Source organism: Corvus moneduloides, chromosome 10 (genome assembly GCF_009650955.1).
Source record: "Corvus moneduloides isolate bCorMon1 chromosome 10, bCorMon1.pri, whole genome shotgun sequence".
In the NCBI taxonomy this organism is placed as follows: domain Eukaryota; kingdom Metazoa; phylum Chordata; class Aves; order Passeriformes; family Corvidae; genus Corvus; species Corvus moneduloides.
In genome coordinates this window covers 21,993,667-22,006,200 of record NC_045485.1, presented here as the reverse complement: position 1 = coordinate 22,006,200, position 12,534 = coordinate 21,993,667, and the positions used below count along the sequence as shown (strand labels likewise).

The window sequence follows — 12,534 nt, the reverse complement described above, 5'->3', positions numbered from 1 at the left end:
CTTCTGTTGGGTTATGAAACTCAGTTAAAAAAACACCAAGGCAAAAAAACACATTCTGGAATGAGAAACACAAGTCCAAAATACAAGGACCTCCTCACGAGACAAGTTATTGACTTAAGTTTACAGGTTTTAGCCACCAAAAAGACAAGCTGAACTCCCCAGTGAGACCTAATTCAGAAAAAATTACTTTACTGGCCAAGTGACAGCAGCTGTGCAGAGCTAATCCCAGAGCAGGGTGTGCTTATATCAGAAACACATGATGATTTTGACTGTTTTCTGACTTTCCTTACTGCCTTTCCTCCAGCAGATGAGAGGAGAATTGAACTGAAACATCCAGCAATGATTCATAACAGGACTGATGCTTCACCCTTTTCAGCAGGGTTCCAGGTATGAAGTATTATTTTCAGATTTATGTGACTCTGGAGCAGAATTTGCATTGCTTGGTTTACAAAGAGGTGGAATTTTGGTTTGAAAATGGACAAAATCTGGTGCTCAATCCTAAGGAATTGAGGCAATTCTTTATTTCATCTGTTCAGGGGTATATACTAATGTATTTTGTGGGGTTTTATTTGTATTGACTGTCATGTTCCTCAGTTACTGGGGCCTGTGCTTCTGCAGAACACTTAGAATTTAACAGCGGGGGAGTGGAAGAAGGGGAACATCTTGTACAGCATAAGGACAGTTTAATTTTCCACAGCTAAAAATGATAAAAACTCCCAGTGGAGTTGAGCTGCATTTTTCTTTTAAACAACAAAAAATAAGCTCTTCTCAGTAGGTTCTACAAAGTCCATATCCAAACTTTCACTTTCAGTTTTAGCAGCAGGTTGCATTAGAAATACTTAAATAAGGAATGAAGGAGAGATTTGCACGCAAATATTGATGTCAGTGCAATGGCAGAGATGATCAGGTACAATCTTGTTGTTGCTAATTCCAGTCAGAGTAGCTGGGGGTCTGGGCTGAATGAAGCTGGGCTTTCCACAGATGAACCTTCTCTGTAATAGCACTGTGAATTAGGGAACCCTTTTCTAGTTTAATTATGTTGACCATTGACAAATATTCATTTTCTTTCTGACCATGTCACTCCATCTTTCACTTTTCCCCCTAACCCTGTGTATTTATTCCTTTCCTATAGCTCTGGAATATTTCTTCCCTTGTACATCCAGTATTTGCTCTGTTAATTCTTCCTTTTTTCTCTTTCTTTGAAGACCTACTGCTGTGTTGAACAATATTCCTACAACCCTGTCTTCAACTCTCATCCTCCTCTTAGATTTCTAGACTGTGCTGCTGAACATGCTGATACTTGAGTCTTGTACAATGCTAAGAATATCAGTATTTAATAAATATCAGTATGTGAAATGCACAGTTGCTATAAGAGAAATAAATAGCTCAGGAAAAAATCAAGATACTGCTCCTCTGCCACAGCCACTGGCTGCACTGACTGTGAAATGTAACTAATAACTAAATTGTCAGTTTTGGTGTGTGCTAAAGAAACCAAGCAATGTCACACACGCAGATGTTTACTTTCCATTATCCTGGCAACCCCCAGTATATATATCCTTGTGGTGCAATGTAAACTCCTTTCAAGATGACATTTAAGAGGAATTTAATCTGTGTAGAGCACTAACAAACTGAAGCACAGCGGATTTATTCATTTAAGAGAATTATTCATTTAATTTTCACCATTTAGTATCTATATTCATTTACCATTCATTTATTCCCTTCATTTTTATTCATTTATTCATTTATCAAATATTCATTTTAATGGTTTTCATTATCACTATAGTAACTGTAGGGACAGATTTGCAATAATTTTATTCCTTAAATAGGTTTATTCTTGGAAAAACCTACAGAACAGGGTAAGGCCACTTGCTCTGTCAGGTTCATTCCCTTTTCTCAGAAGTGTTTCTCTCTTTACTCCCCTTGTTTCCTTACAGCTCTCCCTACCTTCTCTTAAATTCCTTGCTATGTTTTATGACAGCAGCTTAGTTCAGTGATATTAGACCAAATGCTTGACTGATGTGAAGTACTGAAATCTGAGTGTGCTATTCAGTGCTTTGGACACAGATTTAGTCTGCTTGTTTCTCCATATATTTTTCTATTCTTTTCCCTGTATGATGGCTTTTCTTCGAAAATTCACCGCTTATTCCCTTTTAATGCCAGTTCTATTTCTATGTAAATGAGTCCCCTGCAAGCCAGGAAACAATGACCTTCTAAGCAACAAGTGTTTTGAACTGCAGCAGAAGAAAGTCTAAACCTCTGAAAATATTGGGTTCTGTGTATTGATTTCCATTGGAGCATTGAGAATTCAGGTCTTTGTTGGTTTTTTTGGCTTTTTTTTTTTTTTTTTTTTTTTTTTAATTATTTTTTTTTTTCTCTAATGTAAAAACAGTGGATGAGTAATATCTTTCAACACTACTGAGCATTAGATTGTGCTTTTGATGAAAACAAGGACTGGACCACCTGATACCTTTCGTATAAGACCAGTGCTTTTGAGTTGGAATTCTAGTTCTTTTGTTACAGCTGTGTAGACTGATAAGTACTTACTCAGTTGAGTCCTTGAAGTGCATTACCAGTCACCTAAAAGGATATCTTCTTATGTGTAGTGAAACTTTATGCTGGCGAGCAGGATATTCACAGATGGACCCAGGCTTGTTCTTGGTGAAGAATTGTAGTTGTTTGTGGTTTTTAACTTTCCAACTTCAGTGAGCCCTAATATCCTAGAAAACATCTCTGTGGCTACCTTAGTGCTTCCTTGCATCACAATTTCAAACCAGTGGCAGTCTTCTCTATCTAAACCTTTTCTTCCTTAATCAGACACTGCATTTGAAACTTAAACTCAATTGTCTTTAGACAACTCTAAATTCAAGCCATTCCCATCATGCAATCTTTCACAGCATATCTGTGCTCTGAGTTGTCAAAAACTTTGGTGCTGTGTTGACAACAGAAACACAACTGAAATACTTCCTGAATGGTTGGTTGTATATATATTTAACACTTGCAATTTTTTATTATTACTGTTTATATCACCAGAATAGAAAAAAATCCCCTATGCTTATAGGAAGCATCATGAACTGAGTATTCCCTACAATTCTATATCAAGTAAACCAAACTCCTTCAGATATTTACATTCAGAAGGTTATCTTTGTTGCCAGAAGAGCTAGAAGTAATTTTCTTTACAATGCGATCTTAAGTTTGTGGAGTATGTTGTGACTCTGCAGCAAAAACTCTTCATCCCCCAACCTGAGGCTGCAACTCTAATTTTGAGAACCATTGCTCTGGAGGCTTTTTATCAGCTCCAAAAATGTCTTATCTCTGGTTGCTTTTAGCTGCATAATAAGAGGTCATTTGAAATAGGTAATGTCTTCTTAAGGGTTTATAATCTAAAGCCCACAGTTGTCAATGAACATTCATTTATTTCAGGGACTCTGAATCCAGGTATTAATTCATATTATGTGGTGTTGGCTTAGTAAATTCAGTAGTATTAAGATATGAGGAAATGGACTGCCTATTAAAGCTAGACAGAAATATTCTGGTGGCATTTAGGTTATCAGATAAAGCCTTGGAATTCCTGTGAATCTAAATATTTTTCATCAGTCTGCCTCTTTAATTAACCTCTGCCTGAGAAAGCAATCCTCTTTCCAGCTCACCTGTCCAGCTCCTCCCAGCTCCTGAGAATTCTTGTAGCTCTGGAGAGGAAGTCCCAGGGCTTTTGGAGGGCTGCAGTTCCATCTGTGGGGTTACAGCCTGCAGGGGCCTTGGGCCCTCCTCTTCCTGAGGCTGATTTCTCTGATGGTGAACCTGGAAGATTAGGCCCAGACACAGTATAAAACATCATTAATATAAATGTTTATTCTTCTTTACACTCAAAATAATTTTCATCAAAATATTAGAACTTCCCAAAAAAAAGTTGGTTTTTTTTACATCAGTCAATGAAACTTGCTTAAAAGAAAAATAATCAAGGTGTACATTCAATTAAGAGGAGACACAGTTTGTACTTTCTTTCATCTCATCTTCTCGTGCAGCGTTTGAACGAGTTTTATATTTGAGAGGGTTTCACTCCCTTCCCCCTCAGCAGAGGCTGAAGTCAGTGGGAAGAGATTTGATGTGTGCTTTACCCCTCTGGTGTGTGCATGTATGTTTTTTCATTAAATCTGAACATTAACCTTATGGCCTTTAGGCACAATACTTTCTGAAAAACTTAGGCGTGCTGATTATTGCTTGCTTTCCAACTTCAGATCCTCCTGCAAACACTACAGGGACCTCATTAAATTCTGCAGCTGTATTACCCTCCTTCTTTATTAACTTCCTTCAAATATCCTGCCGTGGTCTAATGTCTTCTCTTGTCAGCTTCACTCCACTTTATACACCTGAAGGAGACTTTATTGTTCTTATTTCCTTGCTCTGAAAACTTCATTCATAGCCAGTTTTGACTCCTCAGGATATTTTTTTTTAGCTCATCCCTCCATTGTATCAGCCTTTGTAGTCCCTTGATAATGTTCTGTGCTTTTTAGGCATGACATGCATTTTTTAATCATTATTTTAATTTCCTGATTTAAATCTAAATAGGGCAAGAAGAACAGCAGAAACATAGATGATCTTGTAATCTTTTCCTTCATCCTAAAAAAGGGGGAGAACTTACAATAACATGAAAAAATAGTCTCAAAACCTGGAAAAAACTTAGCTTTATTTTTAGGAAGCTGTTAGTCCAGTGAGTAAACAGGTGGCTATAAAAGGCAGTCCAATTCACTGGTGTATCCTAAAAGTTGGAGCCACAGCCACTCACTGCCTCTTGAGTCTGGCCACAACGGCTTTGTATGGATTCTCCCAATTCCTGCTTCCACTCCAGGCTCTTCTGACCTCCATGGCAAACACTCATATTCCAAGGAAGATGGAACATGCTTTTGTAAGGGAACTCCACCTATTATATCCTGTCTTACCCTCATATTGGCCTGTCTACGGAGACAAATTTCATCCTTAATTTTTTTTACCAGTTTCAAGAGACTTAGTTTTATACACTTCACTGACCATTACTTTGCCACATTATTTCCAGTCTCTTATTGTTAGAGATTGAACTTTTTGGGTCCCAACTCTGTGTCACTCTCAGCAATAAATGAACATACAAACACATTTCAGTAAAATTAAGGATACTGGAAAAATGAATATGAAACTCCTCTTCATGAAAACTTGGAAATTATATAGACAGGAAAATTATTTCAAGAAAACAATATAGTAAAGAAATGTAGCAATTATTCCATGCAGTAATAGCTCAAATCAGCATTTTAAAGAAGTCTATATGTCTGCTTCCAAGTACTTATGATGCTCAGTGCAATCTTTTAAACAAAGTCAACTAGGCAAGACTAATGCCAAATCAATTACAGTCACTAATGTCTCATACAACTACAGAGCAAAAATATTCTGAGTTGAATGTAGCATTCATTACAAACAGCAATACATTCATAATCTGAGCTTCTCAAATTAAGTAGTCTGGTGGAGTACAAGGGAGAATTTACCATGTGTTAGGACTTTCCAGGACAAGTGCTCCCAAATTTTTCTTGTGGTTCTAGTCTTAAGGTTCATTTTTTCATGGTTGCTAATGTTTCTGCCATGCTGAAATGGAACTTGAGTCGTTGCTGTATTTTACAGGAAGTTGAATATTCAGTGTCTTACTGGTCTAACAGCTCTTCATTCTGATCACTTAAAACCTGTTCCTGTTGATTTCAGAATGTTTTTTGAATAAATCAGAATTAATAATGGGATGCAGAACTCAGTTTCTCAAATGATTCATGGGGGTTTATTAGGAAAAAATAGATTCAAACCTGGCAAAATTACTCCTGCCTACAGGGACATATCACTGTGATTATATTTGTCCAGGCTGATAAGAGATTAAAGGAAACCCTTTGCTCTAGCATTTCCTTAGATCAATTTATGGGGCAATTCCAGCTGCCCTGTATTGTATTTTACCACCCCAGTATCCTCAGTAGTCCGAGAAGCAATGATGGTACCAACTCCATGTTCCTTGCCTCTGTGTCTAAGCTTTAAACGTTAAAATTTGATCATACAGTCATGGGATCAATCAAGACCACCTAATTCCAAACTCTTCCCATGAGCAGGCACACCTTCCCCTATCCCAGGTTGCTCCAAGCCCCATCCAACCTGGCCTTGGACACTTCCAGGGATGGGGCAGCCACAGCTTCTCTGGACAGGCTGTGCCATTTTAAAAGGCAGAAGATGTGTCTTTGTTACTATTTCTATCAGTTGGGTTCTCTGGGAATTTGATTCTCATTTTGGCTGCTTATGCTGGTTAGTTCTCACTGACCACACGATGTGCCCCATCCTGGCTGTGTGAACTCAAAGTCAGGCCAAGAGCTGTGCAGGCAGGAAACCTGCAAAACACACAAGACTTTTCATCTGTACTGTGTGCTTGCAGCCGTGTGCTTTCTTGTCACAGCACTGCTCAGACAGGGATATGTACACGTGGAATTCAGGTCCGGCAGCACTATGGATGCATGACTTGGAAAGCACTCACAGAAATCAGACTGAAAACTTGTTTTCTTCAGAGTTGGTTGCTTGCTTGTTTACAGGGGGTAAGCACAAAGGATGAGCACGGCAGATGGCTTCAGGCAAGGGCAGACCTAAAGGAGAGGCCGAGTCTGGGGCCATCTGGTGTGCCAGCTCCCAGGAAAAATCAGTGACTTGGAGTGTAAGGCCAAGTCAGTGACACCTACTAGAAACTGCTGCTGCTGAGGAGCGTTTTGCTCAATTTGCTACTATATATTCCTGCTGTAATTGATTATAGAGAATGAAAAGAAGTACTAAACCCACCTCTTATGGTACAAAAGAAAATGTTTAGGTCTTTTTCATGGCTGTGAAGAATGAGAATAGAAAGCAGAATTAACATTTGTTTTTAAAAACTCATCTTTACTCTCTCAGGATCCTGGGAAAACACCTGCTCAGTATCCTAGAAATCCCAAAAGATGTCCTACAGAACTTACATCCTTTTCAGCTGTGGGTCCCAGGAAGTTTATTTCATATCAGAAAAATTATGTTGTTTAAGGAATAGTTGAAAATTTTTAGAACAGCTTAATTGTTTAAAAAAACCCTAAAAGTGTTGGTGGGGAGGGGGAGGTAACATTTCAACACCTTTTTACTAAGCTTGAACTAGAGCTTCATTATTTGCACCTATGATTATTTTGCTGTTTGTTAGTTCTGCTGTGGTTTACTTGGGGTTTTCCTGTATAAATAACTCTGAGTAAATGTGCACCACAACATAAGCTTTGGGACGTGTGTTTATTTATAAGCTCTTAGAAGTTATAAAATACACTTTGAGTTACTTCTGTGTGTGTTTGTATCTCTGAACTTACTCTACTGTAAGGCTAAAGGTCCGTGGCCCTCTGCCCTCGTGTCCCTGGCATGAAGGTTGGTTTGGGTGACCTCAATCTGTCAGCTCCATCTCAGAGAATGTGTGAGAGTGTGTTTAACTCATCCCCTGGCATTCCACAGTGTGGAAGTTCTGGGCTCTCCAACAGCCTGTCAGGAATTCAGCCGATGAGACGTGTGAATCTCAGAAAGAGAGAAATGTTGGGCAAAACATTTTGTGTTTAGTGAGAGGCATTTCCTGACAAAACTCTGCTGTGTTGAAATGTTTTCCATTCTAGTTCTGCTTCTTAAAAAACTAAATTTGCAACCAAATGCTGCATAGTAAATTGATGTAAATTGTAATTTACGTCAGAGTAGGCTGTGATGCAGCAATATCTTTGTTCCCAGGGAACAGAGGAGTTGTGGCCAGAGCAGAGGTTTGCTCACATCCCAAGTAGTAAGGCTGACTTTGTCACTGCTATGCCATCAGTGCTGACCAACAGCTTCTCTGAGCTCCAAAATTCTGGCTGTGAAAGAAAGCAAAATCTTAACACATTCCCAATTACTGTGATTCTTATCCTCATCTTTGTAAGATGTGATTGTCCTGCACTACCGAGTTCTTTTATTTGCTAGTTGTCTATACAGATTCCGCCCATTATCATGATAGTAGTTCTCTTCTATGCCAGTGTAAATAAATAACAGTGTTTCTGAAGTCAAGGAAATTAAACATCTTGTTTTATCAATGCAAGTGAAAAAAAAAAAAGAATCAAGCCCTGTATTTGTTTTATTCCCGGCTTTGCTTTCAGCAAAATTTTAGATGTGGTAAATACCATAAAAAAAAAAAAAAAAACCAAAACAAAACCCCATGTTCTAACATTTCCAACGTGCGAGACAGCGCCAAAATATAGATTTCTTAGTTTCTTTGTATCTTAGTGTGTATATAGAATTAGTACAGAGCTCCAGAAAGATATGAAAGAGCCCTACACAGGGAGTAAGAGCACAGTGCCAGGCAATTAGTGTTGTACTGTGCTATTTGCTGTGCCCTATTTTCACAGACAAACAATTTCTGCCACCAAAAAATGCACATGAAAGTTCAGAAATTTCAAGACTCCCTGTGGTGCTCTAAGTTGTTTTTTCTTCTTCTGTTGTTTTTGGTGCTCTTATTTTCTTCTAACCAGTGCTGGCGTAAATTACTTATTTTCCTAAAGGGGGATTTCATTCTGTGAGAGGAATTTCTTTGAATTTCAACATGACCTTACTAAAGAAGGTGCTACCTGCTCCCATTTTCAGTTTCTCAAAGGTATAGCTCATCCAGGGGGCAAGACCTCTTGTTCTCCAGGCACCCAGAGATAGGGTATTTGGGACAGTTAAAAACAGAAGGTAAACAAAAAATTCTCGCCGTATTGTAAAAAACGGCCCTAGATTTCTATGTGTAAATGTAGTTTTATATCTTTAATATAAGAATTAATAAATGTCACAAATAAGTAGTAAAATATAAGGCCAAGCATGCAATATTATTATTGCATAATTATTATTACATATGTAATACATATATAATTATTATTACAATATGTAATAATATTACATACTTCCTCTTATAAGATTTCTCTCTTCTGGAAAATAACACATGAATTAGGGGGAAAAATAAGATGGAATTTCAGCCACTGATGCTGTGTTTTTCTCCTCCTAGTCACAACAGTAAATACAGTTCCCTGAAATCTCATCACATCTGGCACTGAACACGTTCCAAGGCTCCCGTGTCAAAGACCAGAGTGCAATCTTGCACATGGACCTACTGAGATCTATGTACAGAGTACAACTGAGTTTATGGAAAAATTTATAGCAGCTTTAAAGTAAGTGCCTCCTTTACAAGTGCTCTGGAGTGCTATTCTCTGTTCTGGAGGTACAGTCAGAAATCTGTCAGGTGTCCAAGGCCTGGGCATAGGGCTGGGTTGGGTACAGTCACTAACAGCATTTAGGTCCAAGGTTATCCTAAGTACTGGACCACCACATGATAGATCTGCAATAATTGAACAGTAATTGAAAATCCCTCTCCTCTACAGCTTCACCCCTCAAAGCAGAACCATAAGAAAATGTTGGGAATGAAGTAAGCTCAGTAACCCCAGCTGTCATCCACAGAAATGTCTTTACACCTAAGCAGTCATTCCTGCATTGCTGACAAACTTGTTTTCCATTTTAGCTTTGATTTAAATGTAAAATATGTTGGGTTTTTTTTTTTTTTTTTTTTTTTTTTTTTTTTTTTGTTTTTTTTTTTTTTTTTTTTTTTTACATTTTGGCCATTGTAGTAAATTCTGTACTCCTAGATGTTGGCTTGTGACTGGAGCAATTTAATCCCTGAATGTCCCCTTTTAGTTCTTGTCTTTGCCTGAAGGTGAAGATTTCATTATGGTACATGTTCATGCTGAACTATGTGTTAACCCAGCTCCTCCTGCACAGTGTGTTACGTAAATAAGGTAAGACTTACACTCTCCCAAATCCTTTATCAGGTGACAGCACAAGTCCTTTGACAATCCTTTTCTAGCTTGTGGTAATAGGTTAGGTTTTATGATGAATCCACTCAGGAGTTTGCCAGTGGCTTTGAGGGGAAGGACAAGGTATGAATACAGAAAAGATGGGAGGTTTTGTGGCAGCATTCATTAGACGGGCCTTCCATAAAATTCAGTGCCAAAGAGGCTCAGTGGAGGGCCAAGAGCTGCTGCCACTGTGTCCAGGTTGGAGATGGCAGCACCTCCTTCAGGGATAATACACATCCCACCCCTACTGTCCTACTGTCAGGACAGGACAGTCCAGAAACTGTGCTGGGAATCAGTTGAAGTCAACACAGCTGTGCCAAGTACCACATCTGAAGGCTTTTGTCTATATTAAAATAAAATCTGCTTTTCAGGTCTGCAGCATTATTCTTCCAAAATCTCTTTTTTGCAAGCTACTGATGGGGAAAAGTCATATTCATTTAGAGAGGAAACTTCCCAGTAGAAGTTCGAAATGTCTTTGAGAACACCATGTTATCAAAACCATGTTTTCAAGTTCTAACCAAGACTTGGCTCAACTTCACCTAGCTGAGGGTGATACTTTTGTTGTTGCCTGGCGATTGGCAACCCCCAAAAATGTAGCAAATAAGCACCTAGCCAGGAGTCCAGAATGAGCAAGATTCACAGCAGCTTTTCTCCAGTAGTAAAAATCTTGCTACTAAAATATGGTGTACTGATAGTTGTGTTTTTGTCTTGTTTTTATTTTGGTAGATCTTTAAGTTATCATGAAAGTGCTCACAGCATAGTAATAAGGCCCAAGACAGATACAGAGAAATACAAGAAAAATGTGTATGTTTGATTATGCCTTAAATGAGCTCAAATATCCTTTTATCATCCTGATATCCCTTATATCATCCTGCTAATGTGCTGGCAAGGCATGCGGATGTGCCTCAGTACTTAAACAAATTATTGTATCACAAGATAATTTGATTTTAGAATGAGCAAAAGCCTACACAGATATGCAAATCCTCTGCTGTTACAGTGGGGAGATCTAGCCATATTTCTTTCTTTCCCAAAACTTCACCTTTAAGGAGTTTTCTTGAGCCACAAGTGGAAGGGAGATTAGGAGATCAGCAGTCCTCCAGGAGGAGTGCTGGTTATCCTTCCTAAATTTTAGACAGTGATGTTCACACATGACAAAGTGGGACCATTCCCTGCCTGGGTGCCAAACTGCACCTCTTTAACCAGCTTCCAAGATTAGTTGATGATAAACTCTTCATTCGTTTACTGTGAGGTCAAATTTCTCCCATGCCACGGTGGTGGGAGTGTTTCAGTTCCTTAGTACACGCTCCAAACTGCATCTTAAATTAACGTAAAAATTATCCATTTCTTTCCAGCCTTTATACAAGCACCTAAATGAAAACAGTATTAAGCAATTCATTAATGGCTTTTGTTCTTTGCTGTGTGCACTAATAACCAACTGCTCCAGTGGCACAGAAGGAGGGACTTTTGGGACATTTTTTACAGGGGTTTATAGAAGAGTGGGGAATTTTTTGTAACTATTTTCAGCAGAAAAGCAATACTTTTTCATGAATATTGCATTGCTCTGAAAGTATTCTAGAAATAGCCTTGCATGACTAATTTCTTTTTTTTTTTTTTTTTTTTTTTTTTTTTTTTTTTTAGCTTAGGAAGGTGTTCAGGGCATAGAATGGGAGGAATTTTGATTTTTTTTGAGGTATGATCCAAAGAGATTTCGATATCCTATTTGGTCTGAGAACATTTTTCGTTCTGAAGTTGTTCACTACCACTGTCATAGATGATTAATTAAACTGGAGCTGCAGAAATAGTAACAATTAGTACCAACAGTGCTGTGCACCTAAGTACATTGCAAACATACATTTAATCTTACCTTTTACCCATTAAATGGTTCCCTTTCTCAGATAAGCACTGCTAATCTAATGACTTGCTAGATCACACAGTGAATCAGAGGGAGAGCTGTGGAAACAAGTTTAAGGGCATGGAGCTACAAATACTCTTGACTATGAGTAACTTTACTCTTGGGAGTATTTCAATTAACTCCAGGAGGGATTATGTAGGGTAATAAGCTCTGAACTTCATGGAAAGTGTTCTCAGGACTGGTCCCCAAGCATATTCAATTGCAGTCTTCACATAAAATCACATAAATCTGTAGTCAGGGACTTTTAATAAACATATTTTATGCCATAAATTACTTTCTGAGGAGGATTTTTAGAGGTATAATTTTACAGCATTGACCTCCAATAGACTCATAAAATTCTATCATGTTAAATGTATATTTAATGGCTTCAAACATTTTATAGTAGTGATCCAGTGGGCCTGGAGGACTTTAGTACTGCAACAACCTATTGCATCAATGGATATTTAGAGAGGTTTAAAAAATGCAGATTATTGACTTTATTATTGATGCAGAGGAGCCACTATATCTTATCAGGCAATTAAATACCCTTTCATAAAGTGCTTATTGCATGGGGACTGAATTTATGGAAATGATGAAACTTAATGGCTTCACAGGAATTGTTACATCTGGTCTGAAACTCTTTTTGGGATATTAATATTTATTTTCACATTCATGGTTGTAGTAATGAGAAATTAAGGAATTTTGTAGTAAATTACAAATGTAAGTATGTAGATATAGAGGTTGCTATATTAA

The 12,534-nt window shown here is 38.0% G+C and overlaps 1 long non-coding RNA gene across 3 annotated transcripts in view; it reads left to right on the top strand.

Moving 5' to 3' along the window:
* Window positions 1–255: 255 nt before the first annotated feature.
* LOC116448919 overlaps window positions 256–12,534 on the top strand; it is a 120,494-nt gene continuing 108,215 nt past the window's right edge. For all 3 annotated transcript variants that reach the window (XR_004242159.1, XR_004242156.1, XR_004242157.1), the window contains exon 1: window positions 256–387. This is a non-coding gene — a long non-coding RNA (uncharacterized LOC116448919). The remainder of the gene's footprint in view (window positions 388–12,534) is intronic.